The sequence below is a fragment of the Rattus norvegicus genome, chromosome 17 (genome assembly GCF_036323735.1).
Source record: "Rattus norvegicus strain BN/NHsdMcwi chromosome 17, GRCr8, whole genome shotgun sequence".
Lineage (NCBI taxonomy): Eukaryota > Metazoa > Chordata > Mammalia > Rodentia > Muridae > Rattus > Rattus norvegicus.
This window is the reverse complement of record NC_086035.1, coordinates 33021212-33039030: the sequence shown is the minus strand read 5'-3', so window position 1 is coordinate 33039030 and position 17819 is coordinate 33021212. Positions and strand designations below refer to the sequence as shown.

Genomic DNA, 17819 nt, shown 5'->3' with positions numbered 1-17819 from the left:
GCATAAACCACCATACATACTTGCACATAAATCACCATACATACTTCACATAAACCACCATACATACTTCACATAAACCACCATACATACTTGCACAGACATAGCTAAGCAATTGTGCACATGCAGAGTCATAACTATATGCACACCCATGCTTGGACAGTTGTGCACACACAGATACACTCACACGAAGACATGCAGATACATTAGAACATTTGTACATACAGAGTTACATCCACAAGTATACACTCACAGGAAGACAAACAGATATACCTTTTTTCTGGTTCTTGCCCCCCACCCCCAAACGAACAATGGACTGAATCCTTGAAACTGTGTGCTAATAAATAAATAAATGAATGAAGCCCCTTCTCCCTTCAAAAATAAAATAAAAGACAGGGATTTGCTGGAGACAAGTCCTAAGCCAGATTCAACAGGGACATTGCATCTCAGGGCTGGAGGGGAAGAGAGAGGCTGTCTTTTCCCTAGGCCTTCGAAGGGCCTTGTGGTCTGCATGCTTCTTCTATGTCTAGATGTTCCCAATCAGAGACCGATCAGATTAGATTGGAGCCTACCTGAAGGACCTCATTTTACATGGACTGCTTCAGTAGAGATGTAGTCTCCACATGAGATCACCGGTGGTTTGGACTCAGTTGCAGTTCTTCAGAAGAACAGAACCATGGGAAACAAAACAAACACTATCCAGCCAAACAAAAGCTGGATAGTGGCACAATGGGTGGACATCGAAGAACTGTGAAAACAGTTGCTGCTGAACCCTAAAAGCTGAAAGTCTTGGAGCAAGAGACCAGCGGCGGCTAGAGATAGTGTTTGCTGCTCTTACAGAGAGTCAGCATTCAATTCTCAGTACCCACTGCAGGCTGTTCACAACTGCCAGTAACTCCAGCTGCAGAGATCTGCTGCCTTCTCCTGACCCCCAAGGGTGCCTACACTCACAAACATGCGTACAGACACACACACACACACACACAGAGAGAGAGAGAGAGAGAGAGAGAGAGAGAGAGAGAGAGAGAGGCTTATGCACACACATACCCACAAAATTTTACAAATTTCTTAAAAATAAATCTTTTGAAATAAAAGAAAGACCTATGATGCATGCCCAATTGGACCTGAAGCCCAATGGGAGAGTTGCTATGGAGGCCCATTCACAAAGGCTATGAAGCTTAGGGCTTGCTATCTACCACTGGTGAGAGTGGGGGTGAGGGAGCTCCCACCTGGAGTCCAGAACATGCACCTGTAAGCCTCCCTTTCTACATTTGTCCCCTGGGCCACCAACATCCGGGAAGGTGTTGCCCACTCTGTAAGGGGATGTTCAATTCACTGACTCACACCCCAGCCTTCTCCGGAAACACTCTCACAGGAACATCCAACAGTGCTTTGTAGGAGCCTCTCAATCCAGTCGAACTGACAGTTACGTTAACCATCAAAGACTCCAGCCTACTACTGTTATTTTTGGAAGTATGTAGGGGAGATGAACCATTAGAAACCAGGTCTGCTGCAAGCCAGAGGTATGTGCAATCTCCATGTGGCTTTACTGCTCTGTGCTTGTTTCTGGTGAAGCAAGCCTGAAGAAGAACGTGGATAAAGGAATGATCCACTTTTCACTTCTTCCCTTGGACCTTCAGTGTCTCACTGATAGATTCTATTTCCTTTGAGGCAAAAGCTTGAGCTTTTTCCTCTAAAGTGGCTTCAGGACTCTCTAGGGTGCACTCTTTGGGGGAAAGGGTTGGAGTTCCTTTCCACACAGTGCTGGAAGGGGCCAAGCTGTCAGCAGCATTGAGGACATGGAAAACTCCATGAAAGTTTTGAAGAGTGAGTCTGCCCCTACCACTCCTGTAATATTGTAGATATCATAAAGGAGATGCCCTAAGTACCAAGCTCTGACAAAACCATGTGCTACACCCTGGGCCAGTCCTTAAAATGTCCCGTAAGGTAGATCTCACTACTGCATTTTCTTCATAAGCCTACTTGATGGTTGTCACAATTCACAGCTGGAGTTTCTGAAAGTCCAACTTAAATCGCTTCTCGGCCTTTTGGCTAAGATCAAGTGTAGTATCTGAAAGTCCAACTTGAACCCCCATACGCCTACGTCAGGCAACGTGTGGAGATGAACTAGATGGCAGCTGCAAGGGCAGAGTGTGGAAGCTGTTAGTGGCTTTTTAATAACAGTTTGGAGTTTTCCTTTTACCCAACTAACTCCCAAATAACTGAGACTGGATAATTATATTTATTTAACATTCTTTAAAGGCACAACAACTGAGCAGTATTACTCTATTTTACTCTAAACTAATCTGGCTAATTCTCAGTCAAAATAGTTGCATCTTATGGCTTTCTCTGCTCCAGATGTTTTTCTAATGGCGTCTTCTGGACTCCCTCCCCATTGCTAAATCCCCTACATCTACCTTCTCTCACCCTAGCTGGCACGAAGTCCTGCCCTATTCTCTCCCCTGCTCAGTGATTGGTTATCAGACTCTTTTTTGACACTTCAGGGAACAACTGGGGAGCTGGTGTATTGATGTGGAAGGGCCCAGTCCATTGTGGGCAGTGCCACCCTGGGCAGGTGGACCTGTGCTCTATAAAATAAAAAGCAGGCTGAGAAAGCTGTGAGCAGGCCGGTAAGCAACACTCCTCCAGGCTCTGCCATCAGCTCCTGCCTCCAGTTGTCTGCCAGGTTTGCATTCTTGCCTTGGCTTCCTTCAGTGGATTCTGATTCTATGTAAACCAAACAGCCCACCCTCCAAATTGCTTTTGATCACACTATTCCATCACAGCCATAGGAACCCTACCTAAGACAAGCCCTAGCCTATGCTCCTACAGTAGAGGTAGAGGCTAGTAGGCTGGAGCAGAGGCCCACTTTACAAAGTCATGACACAGGCCAGCACAACCTGGGGCAAACAGAAGATCTGACTTGGCCGGGAGGGGCTCCCCATGGAAATAGATTCCTTGATGTGGAGGTCGGTCAGGTAGAAGCCGAAGTCTGAGAGCGTGATCACACCCCTGCATCGCTGAAACTCCTGGATCTGATGATTAAGTCCCACAAGCCTCTTGCTCCCAGCTTCTTTGTTTCTTAGATGAGAGCAGAGGCTGAGTCACTGAGGGGTTTTAATTTGGAAAACAAGGTCACATAAGAAAGAAAGAAACCACAATTCTATTAACAATTACCCACTGAGCAAGGGCACAGTTACAACTTTCCTTTTTCTTCCCCCAGTTCAGCACTGGCATTAGAAGAGCCTTCTCCACAATTTCTGAGCAGGCTCAAGTCTCCTGGAACAAACAAGGGGTCACTTTGAAGTTGGGGAGGGGGAGGTGAGCGGAGAGGAGAGGGAGGGCACAGATAGTTTGATTCCAGTTTCCTATTTGTTGCCATCGGACCCCTGAAGAAAACATTAAACCTGACTGAACTTACCAAGTTTTTAGGATGAGCCGGGATGCAAAGACACTCTCTGCAAAACCGGTATTAAGAACCCCAATCAAGCACCCCACAGGAAAGAGAACAGATAGGATGAATTGAAATCCTCACAGCCAACCTGTGGTGTTACTTTGTATCCTAAGAAAACAGGAACCAGAGGTCAGGGCCCTCAGGGAAGGGTAACTTGAAGACCACCCCGTGTCCTTGACTTTGCAGTTTTGAAAATTATCCCTTGAAGCTCTGAGGAGCGGAGCACTTTGCTTTGTTTTCCCGGCTCCTCTGACTTCATAGCGGGCCTGCACAGTCGCTACAGCCCAGTTTGATACTAGCAGCCAGCAGCCCATAGGGCAGAGGTGGGAGGTCCTGCTTCATTTGGAGCTGTGGAGGAATGTCTGCCACATTCCCTTGTCCCTAGAAGTCTGGGCCTATGGGAGCCAGACCAACAGTGTAGCCACAATCCTGCGGGGACCCCAGCTCTACTGCAGCCACTTCCCTGGGACTCTGTCCTGTTCCCCAGTTTACTCCTACCCTCAGCCCTGTGAAAAGTTCACCACTAGCCCAGACATCCCTTCACACACCTACATGCCTGCAATTCCACTCAGCATTGGTTGTCAGCAATCGTCTGGGATTACCAGAAGCCTCCTCCTCTGTCCCTGGAAAAATCACCAGCACATTATTAACTTCCGAGGCCAGACACATGTTTTCCATAGATTCCTTTAAGTGCTAGTGGCCACCGCAAAGGCACGCCGCCTTTGAGGACGAAGAGCGTGTAATTAAGACATAATCTCTTTTACTTTGTAATATATGAAGCAGTAAATGGCTGCTTCAGCTTCCCGGGTACTGAGACACCCACAAGGTGCACACCTTCCCCTTGGGCTTTCTTCGAAGGTTGTTGCTGATGGCGAACAGAGCAAGCAGCTGCAGACACACAGCCAAAGCTATCCTCCTGGGTCCGTGTTTGGTGTTCGTTGATGGAGATTCACAGGGAGGCCCACCTGGGAGCTGTACTGACACAGGGCAGGGCAGAGCGAGCTGCTCATTGGCTGATCGCAAGGGGGCTTTGCTTGGACTGAGGCAAGGGCTGGTGGTCAGGGAGTCTTGTTGTGTTAACATATAGCTGGCCATCAGAGTTTCCTGCATCGGGTGCAAGCCAGATAGGTGGCATTTTCACCTTTTCAGAACTCTGCCTTTGACAGGTCAAATCTTCTGGGATGTTTCCATGGGAGAGAAGCCCCAACAATTTACATTTGTCTGTGCAGAGTTGACACGGCTAACCATCCAAGAATATGGGCTGTGATCAATATCCACGAATATGCATTTGCAACTTAGAGTCTCCGTGTCGAGATTCTTGCGCAGTAACATAACCTTAAACTCTACCACAAAACCACTTTTTAAAAACTTTTAAATTGTTTTGTTTTTAAGATGAGTCTTACTATGCTAGCCAGGCTGGCCTTAAACTCCAGGCCCAAGCAATCCTCATGCCTCAGGCTCCCCACTGGGTAAGACCGATGTCTAGGAAATGTCTAAGGCTAAGTCTAGGAAAGAGTGTCACAACCCCAAGACATGCGATCCATCCACTCAACTACCCAACAAGCTTCACTCGTCCAGCCGATGGCGAACGGATATCTGAGAGGGATGCTCAGCGCAGAGCTGCCATTCTGAGTGGGCTCTGGGCAGGATTCTGAGGCCACAATGAGGGGACATTGCATAGCACGGTGATTTGCTGCTCACTGCTCTGTGTAAGTGAAGCTAACATGAGAGAGGCTTCTTCCGGCCATATTCTGGTTTACTGAGAGCATGGTACCAGTTGCCTTCTGACTGATGGAGTTCAGATCGGGTAAGTTATCATCATGTCACTCATAGCTGTGGTCCAAGAAATTCTGAACTGAGTCCCCTCCAGTCCAGCTTCAGGAAGCATACAACTTGTGTGCACAGCTCACTTCTTACTTTCCTTTGTCTCCCCTGGTGCCCACCTTCTTTTTGGCTGTGAAATACATCTCTGTAGTCACTTCAACCTCCCTTCCTTTTTCCCTTTAAGAAAGTTTCAATGTTGATCTTTAGATTCTTTTTTTTAATTTGTCATTTTGATGGCAGTGGGGGAGCGGGGTAGGGAAACATGTATGTACCCATGAGAACCTATGTGTAGAGACCAGGTCAGATGTCAACGTCAATGCCCTCCTGGACTGCTCTCCACCTTATTTTTTGAGACAGGGCCTCTTATTGAACCTGGATTCAATAATTGCAAATCTGCTAGGCTGGCAGGCTAGCATGCTCCAGGTCTTGTGTCTCCCCAGCACTGGGGTTACAGGGGTTTCTACAAGAGCAGAAATGACTCAAAGACAGCTGCCTGGATTTTTTATGTAGGCGTTGAGGATCTGAACCCAGGTCTTCATGCTTGCAAAGCAAGCACCTTACCAACTGAGCCCCTTTGAATTTTTCTTTTTTTTAAACAGACACATGCACACTGTAGGTATGTAGTGTCTCTCACACAAGTACATGTGAAACTAAGTAAGCCTATGTCCTCCCACCATCCCCTCCCTCTGTGTCTCTGTGTGTGTCTGCATGTTTTACATTTCTTTTTGAGATAGACTGTATGTTGACCAACACTGGACTCCTGGACTCACGGCTGGGTTGCACCCTCACAGAATCATCATAAGTTACAAAAGTTGGAAGTGTATTTTTAACCCACCAAACTCACTGCAGCTCTTAAGCGAAGCAGCACAGTTCCAGTGGAGAGCTGGTCCTCTCTCCTAATCCTGGGGCCAAAAGGAAGCTGTTGTTATTCACTGCCATGGCCTGGCATCGAGAGAGACAAATTCAAACCTTCAACTACGGTGTCCTACTAAAGGCATAGCACTTATGCCATGGTGAAGTCAAAGCACAGAAGACCCAAGCACTGTGCGAATCATCTACAAATGAATAAACTTACCTTTGTGTGTTAGAATTCATCATGCACTAAAATAAAGTCTACCTCCCTCCAGCTTCCCAGTTATTTTCTTGAGTCTCTTGCAGTTGCGAGTAAGACTTTTAGGATCTTGTTGAATAAAAGTGCGATGTTCCTTGAACACAAATCACTGTCTTCCTGTGTAGGAAAGCACAGCACTTGAGGGGCTGGGGATTTAGCTCAGTGGTAGAGCGCTTACCTAGGAAGCGCAAGGCCCTGGGTTCGGTCCCCAGCTCCGAAAAAAAGAACCAAAAAAAAAAAGCACAGCACTTGTGACCTATACGTGTGTTGTGACACTATTCTTAGGGAGATGTACACAATGTCTACTCACCCCGGAGGCCGCAATTGACCAAAGCAAGGATACATCAAAATCTGACTGGCTTGGTGAACCAATGAATTCTATTAGAATTACTTACAGAATCATAGCAAGGGGGTGCTTACAGGAACAAAAGTGACTCCAAGACAGCTGTGACAACGAAGCCTACTCAAGCATGGGTCACAGCTCATGAAAACTGGAAACCTTGAATACAGTACACAGCCTACAGCAGCGCCTAAGGGTTGGAGGGTGTCTCTTCTTCCAGACAGCTCCAACTAGGTTGAGCCTCCTCTAGGTAGCTCAGGATGTCTAGGTATGTCTCTCTATAGTTCGAATAGCTTATATATGCTTGAGCAGAGAGGGTCCTAGCAACTCTGGTCAGTTTCAGGGACCTCCTGCAGCTGTTGAGTTGTTTACTTCCTGAGCTTAATGAGCTTCCTGGCAGGAATGAACCTTTCCCCTTCCCAAGAACATCTTGTGTCATAAGGAGCTTAGCTCCAAGGTGGAAGTTTTTAGGCATGAGCTTGCTATATAATAACACTAAGGGGCAAAGCAACGGGGAGCTTACCATGGGGAAGATGTTTCCAGTAGCCCCTTCTCCAAAAGCTTAGCTGGCCTTTCAGAGTGGAGGAAGCCAGTACATAGACCCTCGCAGCCTGCCTTTTCCTCAGCTGAAAGCCTTTGGGCTTCCCAGACAAACCAGAGCAGAACAGTGTCTTGTGAAGCCGCTGTACCCTGTGGTGGAAGGGGAGTGTGCACTGAAGGGAAACCTCAAGCCATGGTTTAGAGCTTCAAACACAGTTTTGAGGCTTTGGGTTTTCTTACAAGAATCAGGAAAAAAAATACACTTTATTTATGTGTACATGCATGAACCAGTGAATTTCAGGACAAAAGGGCAATCTTGGGAGGGTAAGACAACAAACTCCATGTATGAGACCAGCAAATGAGCCCTGAATCATGGTGGTACCATTTAGGTATCATTCAGCTGGGCAAGAGAACATCTCTGGCTTTGCCCTTTTGAGGGTTGAAAGAACAAGGAGTTCAGGCCTCCTTGTCTGAGTGCCCAGCATCCAAGGCCCTGGGCCAGTTGGATGCCTGGAAGTGGAGACAGAAATGTGCTAACACAATCTGACCCATGTTTGCCTTACCACAGATCCTTCATGGCCAGGAGCTGACTAGGCTGAGGGAAGGAAACAACACCGAGAAGAACCCAGGCCCGCTAGCACGACAGCCTATCCATACATGTGTGATTTCATCCAGGTTTCCCCTAACCTTTAGCAGAGAGTTCTCATGTATTTGCATAGAAAGAAACAAGTTGAGGCTGAGAAAAATGAAGAGATTTACTTAGCCATAGGACAGTCAAAGGAACCCGAAAGATCAGAGTTTACATATCCGGGGCTTAGTTTTCCAAAGTGAATCCATTGCCTTCAGGGATCTAGAGGGCAACAAGGTTTTCCTGGCCTCCAAATCCCATTTGAAATCTAATGAGCCATTCTAAGCAAAGTCAAAAGATCTCAGAAAGGGCACAGGAGATGATTTAGTAAGTAAAGTGTTCTTGTCTTAAAACTGCAATGACTAAATTCTATCCTCAGACTTTATGTTAAAAAAAACAAAACAAAACAAAAAAAACAAATCAAACAGGCAGGCAGTGTGTGCTTGAAATCCCAGCTGGGGGTGGGTGGGTGGGGGACAGAGGTGGATCCCTGGGACATGCCGGCTACCCAGTCCCAAGTATAGCCTGCTTATGAAGTTCCAAGCTAGTGAGAGACACTTTTTAAAAAAGCACATGGTTCCAAGGCTTCTAGCACACACACACACACACACACACACACACACACACACACAAAGAGGCACCCCTCCTCAGAAAACTAAGTGGTTCCGAGTCAGGAACAATATTGCATGTACTGAATATTTGTCAGTGTTGAGATTTTGGTTGTAATATCACAAAGAAGGATATTAAAGTCCAGGGAGATCCCTAGTACATCAGGCAGTTCTCCACAACAAAGAGCCAATTGTCCCCAAGTACCTTTTGATAAAATCTGACACTTTCTAGTCTATTTCGGATAAAACAAGTAAACCTTATAACTATTTTTAAGAAATGTAATAACCAGGCATGGTGGCACATGCCTTTAATGCCAGCACTTGGAAGCCAGGGGCAGGCGAATATCTGAGTTTGAGGTCAGCCTGGTCTAGATAGCATGTTCCAGACTATCTAAGGCTGTACATATTGTACCTTTAAGGGGAAAGGTTTTCCCCCAGTGCAAGTGTCACAGCTCTGAAGGGAAAGGTGTCCAGGCGGTCAGGAGCCACAGAGTCATACTGTACAACACACCTCATAGAGATTTGTTGGGAAAGACACAAGAGGGTGGCTGCCTCTACTTGGGCAAGAAGTAGCAAAAAGGAAGAGGCAGGTTCTATATAGGGTTTCTTGGGGAGTAGTTTTTCCAGGGTGGAGACTTCAGGGGTGGGAACTGGTGGCATTTCAAGTCCTGAATTAGGGGCAAGCCCAAGGATTGGAGGGATTTTGAGATCAGGGACTGATGAGTTTTCAAAACCTGGAAATGAGCTAGGCGATTTTTATCCTACTTACAAAGACACAGTGAAACCCTGTCTCAAAACAGACAGATGGTGCCAAGTATCTTTAAGGGGAGCATGGCTTCCGGAGCCGCATCATGTCCTTCAGAAGACACCACCTCTTTCTCTTAGGAGAAGGTGTGCTGTTGTTGGAGACCATGCTGCCTCAATACATGTGCCCTGGCTCCTCTGGCCAGGCTTTTGCTTTCCATGGTTTCAGTTATCCATAGTCAACTGCAATCTGAAAATACTAAATGGAAAATTCCAGAAATAAATAATTCATGTTCTATATTGTACAGCATTTGTGAATAGCAGGAGAAAATCTCCCAGAATCCTCTTGCCCGCTGCCTGGAATTTGATCCCTTTGTTCATCATCTCCATGCCGTAGACAGTCACCACCTGGTAGTCACTTAACATCTTAGCTACCAGATGGGCTGTGGTGGCTCAGCAGTGTGATTCTATGCAAGCATCTTCAGCTTACATAACAGCAAAAGTGAAGATGTAGGGGCACTGGCAACATTATCCCAACACATTTTTCTAATGGTTCCATTTTGTTAGTGGTCATTGGTTTTAACCTTTTAGTGTACCTAGTTGATAAGTTTACCTTAAATGTGCGCATCTAGGAAGAATTATATGCAATGTTCGGTACCATTGGATGCTCTTCCCCCGAGCATGGGGAGGATGGACACTCGATAATCTTTCCTTAAAACATCCCTTGAGTCACCACAAACTGATTCATCATGACCTGAACTGTCACATAACTGCAAAGCAAGACTCCTCATGGTTCAGCAAGAGAAGAGACGGGACACACATACAGGGCACTTCCTGTGCCCTGAGCACAATGACTTTGAAAACACTGAACCCTCAAGTGGCAACAGTTGTTTGCAGCTCCTGATGAAGTGACATTCCCAGAGTTCCCTAGGTTTGTGGTAGAATGTTAACATCCTTTCTCAGCAGCAGCTAGTTCATCGTTAGCCCATACCATCCTGGATGGAGGCAGTTCTAGCTGCAAGCCCGTGGGGAACTCAAGAGTAGTCCCAGCCCAGGGACAGCTCATCCTCCTCCAGATGAAAAAGGAGATGTTTTTGACGTGGCTGTTCCCAGTTCCACTGCTCTGGGGGCATTCCTACATCTGGCAATACCAGAAACCACAAGCCAAACACAGAATAATTCAAGTCCTAACAAAAGAATAGTCTAGAAGGCCTCCAGCCCGTGAGCCTACCATCATTTCATTTCTCTTCCACTGACTGTCCCATTGTACAATCTTCAATTATGGAAGTAGAATTCGACTATCACACGATAGGCACAGCAAACCCTTATACCAGTAGGTTATGATTCTCCACTGCTGTTTTTTTCATCATGAAGCAAAAGTTTTGAAACCTCAACTACAATTTGAAGAGAACAAAATCAAAAACCAAGCAGAAAGCAGATTAACGACAATGCCTCGCTTCCCAGAGTCTGAATAGGCACAGAGGTACAGCTGAGCCCACAAGTCTGCCAGGCTCAGCTGAGAGAAGCCACAGTCACAGCTGCTGTGCATATGCAAGTAGGCAGATTCCCCAGGAACCCAGACTTCATGGAGAATCTTCTGATTTCTGAATCAGAAGCTTTGCACTGGCTACAGAAAGCACGTCTGCCCGTTAAGCGCGAACTCTTTGAAACCTGGGCTATGGGGTTTAAGCCTCAGACCAAAATGCGTGGGAGAAACTGCCCTAGGCTTGAATGTTTTATACTTTGAATAATCTGAGTGTCCCACTCGCGACCTCGCCAGCAAGAAAACACGCGGGGACATACGAATCCTTGTGGCAGCCAAAACTTTTATTGAAATCTTAAGGAGAGCCCCGCGCGCCCGCATGGCGCGGCTTATATACACCCTAGCGCGGCGCATCCACACCTGATTGGTCGCTCACCCATAATCTCATTAGGCACGCCCGGGAGTGGGCAAAGACCTGGCACGAAGGCACTTTTGCACACGCGCACACAGTTAACTTCCTGAAAGGAAGTCGACTGGTGCGGCGGAGGCCAGCGCCATCTTGTAATGGCGGAAGCTATCCTGGCCTTCCACGTGGGGCGCAGTGGAAGCCAGCACCATCTTGTGGTGGCGAATGTTAAAGCGGCCCTCTACATCTGAGCACACTGAAGGGAGTGTCCTCGACACTATTTATTAGTGGCCCTGTCTCTGAACTTACTGAGAGAACAAGAGGTGACTATCACTGAAGAAAAGACGCCAGCGAATCAAAACTTCTCATTGTACACTTCAGCAAGAAGAAATGCGAGCATGCAAGTTAAACCTCCAACAAGAGGATCTGAAGATTAGAAAACTCTCGGACAAGCAATGGCATCACTATGCTGCCATGGGATCAGGACTTCCGGTGCCAACCCAAGTGGAAGGAACACCTTAGAAGGATTAGTGAATATTAAGACTAGCAAGATGCTCTTTTCAATGCTCACACTAAAGGAGCATTGTAATTTCCCTTTGCAGGGGTAGTGGTTGGGTAGCTACCACTGCACACCGTCATTCTGCAAAGAACTTCCCAGCCTCACTAGAATACTGTTGTTCATGGGAATGAACATCACAGAATGTCTGCTGTTACATGGGATTCCAACTTTAATGTTCATAAACCAAGCTCACTCGTGGGCTAAAGTTTATCTGGTCCTTTTTCTTCTTCATAGAGTCTCACTGTGAAGCTCAGGCTGGCTTTGAACTCATGACCCTCCTGTGATAACCTACTAAGGGCTGAGATCGTACCCTAGTCACATGCCCAGCTAGTGTATCTACTTTTTTACTTTTGGCATGTATGTCACAGACCCCTGGAATATAGGAATGAGCCTAGCCTTCACTGAATGCATGGACTTGTGGGGAAACAGTGGCACTAACGTGGGTATCTAAAGACCCATGGAATTGTGAAGCAGAAAGGAGTACAGGAGGCCTTGGTGTGCACATGGGGAAAAGTCAAGATACCCTTAGAGCTGTGAGGTGCTTGACACTGGGAAAGCACGCTGGTTCCTCAAGGAGACCTCTGAAGTGCGAGGGTGCAGCAGCATGAGCTACCTAGATGCAGTTACCAAAAGTTGTGCCCCTCAAAATAGTCACTTGTTTCCACTGAGGCAGGTTTAGGAGACCCAGACCAGAGAGTATCAGAGACAGACACTTTTCCTGTTAAGGACAAACAGAGGACGAATTGGGAAAATGATAGGCACTCATGGTGCTGGCCCAGGTGAGCCTCAGGGAAGCAGGGAAGACTGGTAATTTATAACCAATTGCTAGTCCTGAAGGGGACCTTGGAGATCACATCCTCCACCTCCAGTTCCTAGGATGCCCCCTTAACAAGCCGATGTCTCCTCGGTGCTTCTTCTGAAGCTTTCTATAACATCTCTGTGTTTTCTTTATGAACAGAGGAAAAAGCTGTGCAGGTGAGTGAGACCATTCAGAAACAGGTGTTTGCACCCGGGGTTTATTTGCCTGTCACAACCCAACCTGGCAGGACTGCCAGGGGACACACAGATGACAAATCTAGGTCCTGCTTCATACCTCCATACCTGTCACCCACAGCCCAGACCATGGATGGCAGGTGGCTAGGAAAGTCCAGTCACCTGTGGGTTGGGTCCTTACCACCTTCTGAAGTTTCTGTGTACTTGTACCTCTGTGAGGCTAGCTAGAAGCAGCATCAAGGGGACCGGAAAGCCTGTGGGGATACTTCAGCGAGACACTCAGGCCAGATGCTCTTCCTATGACATGGCAAATGGTCAATGTGCTTAGTCAAAACTGTGATTTGCTGCTGAGCCTGGTCACATCCCCGCTCTGATTCTCCATCAAAGGTAGAGTGGGCAAGTCACTGCCAAACTCTAACTTCAGGACAGAGACCGCTTCCTTCAGAGAAGTCTCCTGGGTGAGGATGGGGCTAGCTCCAGGTGTTTGCCTTGCAAGGTAAGGGCCTGGGTTCCATGGAGTTCCCAACACTATGGAAAGAGAGGCAGCGAGTGGGGAGGGAGAGAAGGAAGGAAGAAGGTGGGGGTGGAGGGGTGGAGGGGTGGAGGGGTGGCAGTGGTAGGAATGGTAGGAGGGGAGGGAAGGACGGGGAAGGGAGGTGGGGGAAGGAAATTATAGGCTCTCAGTCCTCTGTTAGAATCTCAAGCCCAGAATAAAGTGCTGTGTGATTAAAAGTCTCATTTGATGGTGAGATTTGAGGCTGCTCCAGGTTCACCGGGATCCTTGGCAAATGCACACTGTGGAAAGAAGCGTCCACCTATTCCACATTCAATTTGTCTCCGGCCACAGATATGTCAATACCCAATCTGTTCCACAGTTACAGTTAGCAAATGCTTGTATTGGTAGATAGTGCTGTGACTTTTTTCAACCTCTCCAGTTACTACCAGGTAGGTTTTGACAGAAAAGGAAACAAGGTTTAGAAAGAGCAAGTAAATTGCCTAGGGTCTTAGAACTATTTCCACACCAAGTGGATGCTCAGTCTACACCAAGGAGACCAGGTCTTCGAAGTTCAGTCCACCTGCCCCTCGCCTTGCTGTTTGTCCAATGCTCATGAATGTGGTGCACAAAACAAGCGGCAGAGCCACTTTGCTAGCTCATCGTGGATGAGGGTCGGGAGCCATACCCCACAGGGTGCGTGGGCGCGCTGCTGGCTGCCTGCCTCTCTCCCAGAGAGGTAGCCAGGTCAGTGGACCGAGGCCTCCAGAGGTAACCAAAGAGGCCCTAGATGTTGAGTGTACCGTGAAGAAAAGCCACTCTCCAATTTCTGCTCGGTGTGGCTTTTCCTGCTTGGAAAAACCAAGGCTGCTGGTGTCACCCGCTGCCAAAGAGCAGAGCTGGAGCCCTGGGGGAGGGACCACCCGCAGGAGGCCTAATCAGCGGCAGGCTTCCCAGCAATGAGGACACGGGGGCACGGTGATGAGACAGTCACCACCGTGAAATGCCTCCCACCCTCCTCAAGGAGACCACAAGAGCAGCGGAGGGGGCCGAGGCAGATTCTGCGGCTGCAGAGGTAACTCCAAGAGGCCTGGCTCCCCATTAGGAGGCCTGGGTCCAGGATCCCCTTATAGGGCCCAGCTGGTGCAGAGGCTAGCCTCACATAGACTCCATGTTTCCCAATACAACTGAAGGTCACTCTTCTAGAAACACATTACGGGCCAAGTCTTTCCAAGCACCTCTCCTTAAGGAGTGGCCTCTGGCTGCTTTTTACATAGGAAATAACATAGGCTCGGAGAAAGGGTGAATTTGTCTATGCTGTAGAGCCTAACTCTGATAGAATTTGCTCTGGATAGCAACAGGTAGAGACCTACGTTGTAAAAGAAACGGACCGCTGGGATATAGCTCTGTGGTTTATGCCTGTTTGGTGAATGTGCCTCAGGCCAACTCAACAGCAGAGACATCCTGTGGGCTTCGTTGTTGTGCTGCACAACCCCGGGCATCCAGCATTGGAGGGGTGGGAGGCTGGACATCTGAAGGGACTTGAGTTTTAGAATCTTTGTCTTGGTCCCTGCCTGCTTTTACCAGCTCTGGTCCTGTAGAAAAGCCCACTCTCCATGTTGGGGAGTATACAGGTGAGTCCTTTCTTGGGCATGCTAAACCAGGGCCAGTCTTCACATACAGCTCCTGGTCTTCCCAGGGCGTGTCTGTAGCCCTTTCCCTGCACCAGAGCTCTGCAGTCTGGGTACTGTCCCGTGTCAACAGGGCTGTGAAGAGCTCTCAGTGGCTTGTGTACATGCAGCCTCTGCCGGACCAGAATACCTTACAGTCCCGACTGCAGGAAGGCATCTGGCACTTGAAAGTTCCCACCCAGTGCTGAAGGGCCAATAGTGAGGTAGACATGGGGTCAAACTACCAAAGTTAGTCCCCCACATAAACATTATTTGTCTAATCGTTTTGCATTTGCTTCAGTTTGATGGGGTCACTCCCAGTCCCCAGTCCCTGTAGGCATGCTGTGAGGCTGTGGCCAGGTCCCATGTCACATGTCAACTAACTTTCTGGAGGTACAGGAAACAGAAACTTCTATAAGGATGCAGGGCCAACCAGAAAACACTGAGGCCATCTGGCACTCAGTGATCTCAAAGGCCTTTCCTGCCCGGAAGGACTCTTCATCCAGACACATACCTTGGGAATTCCTCATGTAAACCGGGGGAGGGGGGTTTAAAAATTAAATAATTACAATTATTTATATTAATTATAATTTATTAATTACTTTACTTAACATACCCAAACAGCCTCCTTCTCCTCCCAGTCCCTTCCTCATAACCCTTTCCCCTCCCCTTCTCCTTTGAGAAGTGGGATCCCCAGACACACATGTCACTTCTTTCAGGACTAGGCACATCCTCTCTCACCGTGGCCAGACAAGGTGGCCCAATTAGGGGAACAGGATCCATAGGCAGGCAACAGATTCAAGCATTGGCCCCATTCCAGTTGTTGGGGGACCTGCATAAAGACCAAGCACATCTGCTCACATGTGTGCAGGGAAGGGTGAAGTCTAGGTCCAGCCCATGCTAGCTCTTGGGTTGGTGGTTCAGTCTCTGGGAGCCCGCAGGGGTCCAGGTTAGTTGGCTCTGTTGGCTTCCTGTGCAGAGGGACGCTATTTTCAACCTTCTCTACTGCTAATTAATAGGCTCTTGCATGCAGTTTTAGATGAGGGTGTCTGGAGGGCTTGCTCTGCGAGGATCGGCAAACCTTTTCTCTGTAGGGGCAGATGGTAAATAATTTCATATTGCAAAAAAGTAAGTAGTCTTAGACAATATATAAATAAATGGCCTGGTTGTGTTCCAGCAAAATTTGGTTTACAATGGTGGGCTGGCCAACCCCTGCTCTAGGGTGTTGATTTTTGATTGGATCCTTCAAGTCAACCAGAGAAAATTGCTGGCTAGAGGGCTTTTGATGCCCTGAGGGTATAGTTTGGGGGTACACATATCTCCCTAGAGAGTGTAAATACTGCAGTGTATGATATAAACAAAAGTAGCATAACAGTAAGGCTTATGCTTTTTTTTTATTCCCCACCCCCCCAAAGCTTATGCTTTTAACTGGTAGCATTTATTGATCACTTACTGCATGCTGGGTGCTATGGTTTGCATGTTCCATTCTCCCTCCTCCTCCCCCATTGAAGGACCCTAGTTCTTAATGAAGTCTAAGAGCTATTAAGAAGCTTGGCCTGGTAGAAAGTAGGTAGGCTATGGGGTTCCTGTGAAGGACCCTAGGGGCTTTAGACAGCCTTACACCCGCTGCCTCAGGTCAAGATTAGGCCAAGTACCAGCTTCCCACCTTGGGTCAAGGCAAGACCAAGTTCCATTCTCTACCCACAGTCCTCTGGAGGAACAGGGACATTCTTGAAAAACCACAGAATGTACTGATAGTCACCTGACCCTCTGGTCCCAGATAGAGTTTGAATGCATGTCATATGCTTGCTAGCCAATAGATTTAAAGGTCAATATGCTTAGCCAATAAGTTTAAACTGTAACCTTGCTGATGTAACCTGTACACCTAAAAAGTATAAAAACTGCTTGTTATAGCCATTGGGGTCGCCTTCCTGTCACTCGCCATGAGGGGCTGATTGAAGGTCGACCCCGACGTGTGGGAAAAATAAACCTCTTGTGTTTGCATGAACTCCTTTCTCATGTTTCACTTGGGTGTGTGTGTGTGGGGTCTCCCGGTGGTTAAGACTCACTTTGAGCCTCGCACACCAAGTTCATAGACAATTTCATCAGTACTGAGTTGAGAGGTGGGGCCCTTAAGAAATGATTAGGCAAGGCAGGGAGGGGAAGATGAGTTCAAAATTTAACTAATGAGGCCTTGGACTTGTGCAGTTTCTGTAACTGTGAACGAAATGAAGTTCTACCCTCCTCACATCAGGTACCGTGCTGTAGCATCTCAAAAAGGAACAAACACTGTAGTAAAGGACTCAGCAGGAAGGTTGCCCTTTAACCTGCACATACCCACCCAAAATGCCGTCTTTCAGTAATAGACAAAACTGGAATTCAAGACTGGACAACTTGGGGATGCAACTCAGTTGGAAGAATGCTTGCCCAGCATGCACAGTGCCCTGGCTTCAGTCCTCAGCACCTAATAAACCAGGTACGGCAGTTCATGCCCGTAACCCCAGCACTCAAGAGATAGAGGCAGAGATATAGCTTTTTTTATTATTATTATTATTTTAAAGTTTAAGGTCATTTTAGGCTCCAGAGTTTGAAGCCAGACTAAGCTAGAGATCCTGTCTTAAACAACAAAACAGAAAGTTGTCGGGACAGACAGAGGAAACAAAAGAAGATGCTGTCTTGCCCAGGGTAAGGAGTGGTGCCTGCAGGCAGATGACTGTAGTGCTCACCTTTAGGCTGTCCCCAGCATCAGGGACCTCAAAGCACCTCTAGGTGACTTATTCCATCTACTGCCAAGGGAGTTCTTTCACCGTAGGCTTTAGAGGCAACAAGATAGACGTCTCTGCATGCTTAGTTTTGGAATGTTTTTGGTAAGATGCTGGCTAACTTTGCGGGTATGAGGTTCACTGATTCTGAGGATGTGGAGGCTGACTCTGCCAGCTGAGGCTGGATGGCCCAGGGGTGGAGGCGTA

General features: G+C 47.6%; 1 pseudogene; it reads left to right on the top strand.

Annotated features, from left to right (window-relative positions):
• Positions 1–2029: 2029 nt before the first annotated feature.
• LOC120098017 (U2 spliceosomal RNA) lies at positions 2030–2092 on the top strand (annotated as a pseudogene).
• Positions 2093–17819: the final 15727 nt, after the last annotated feature.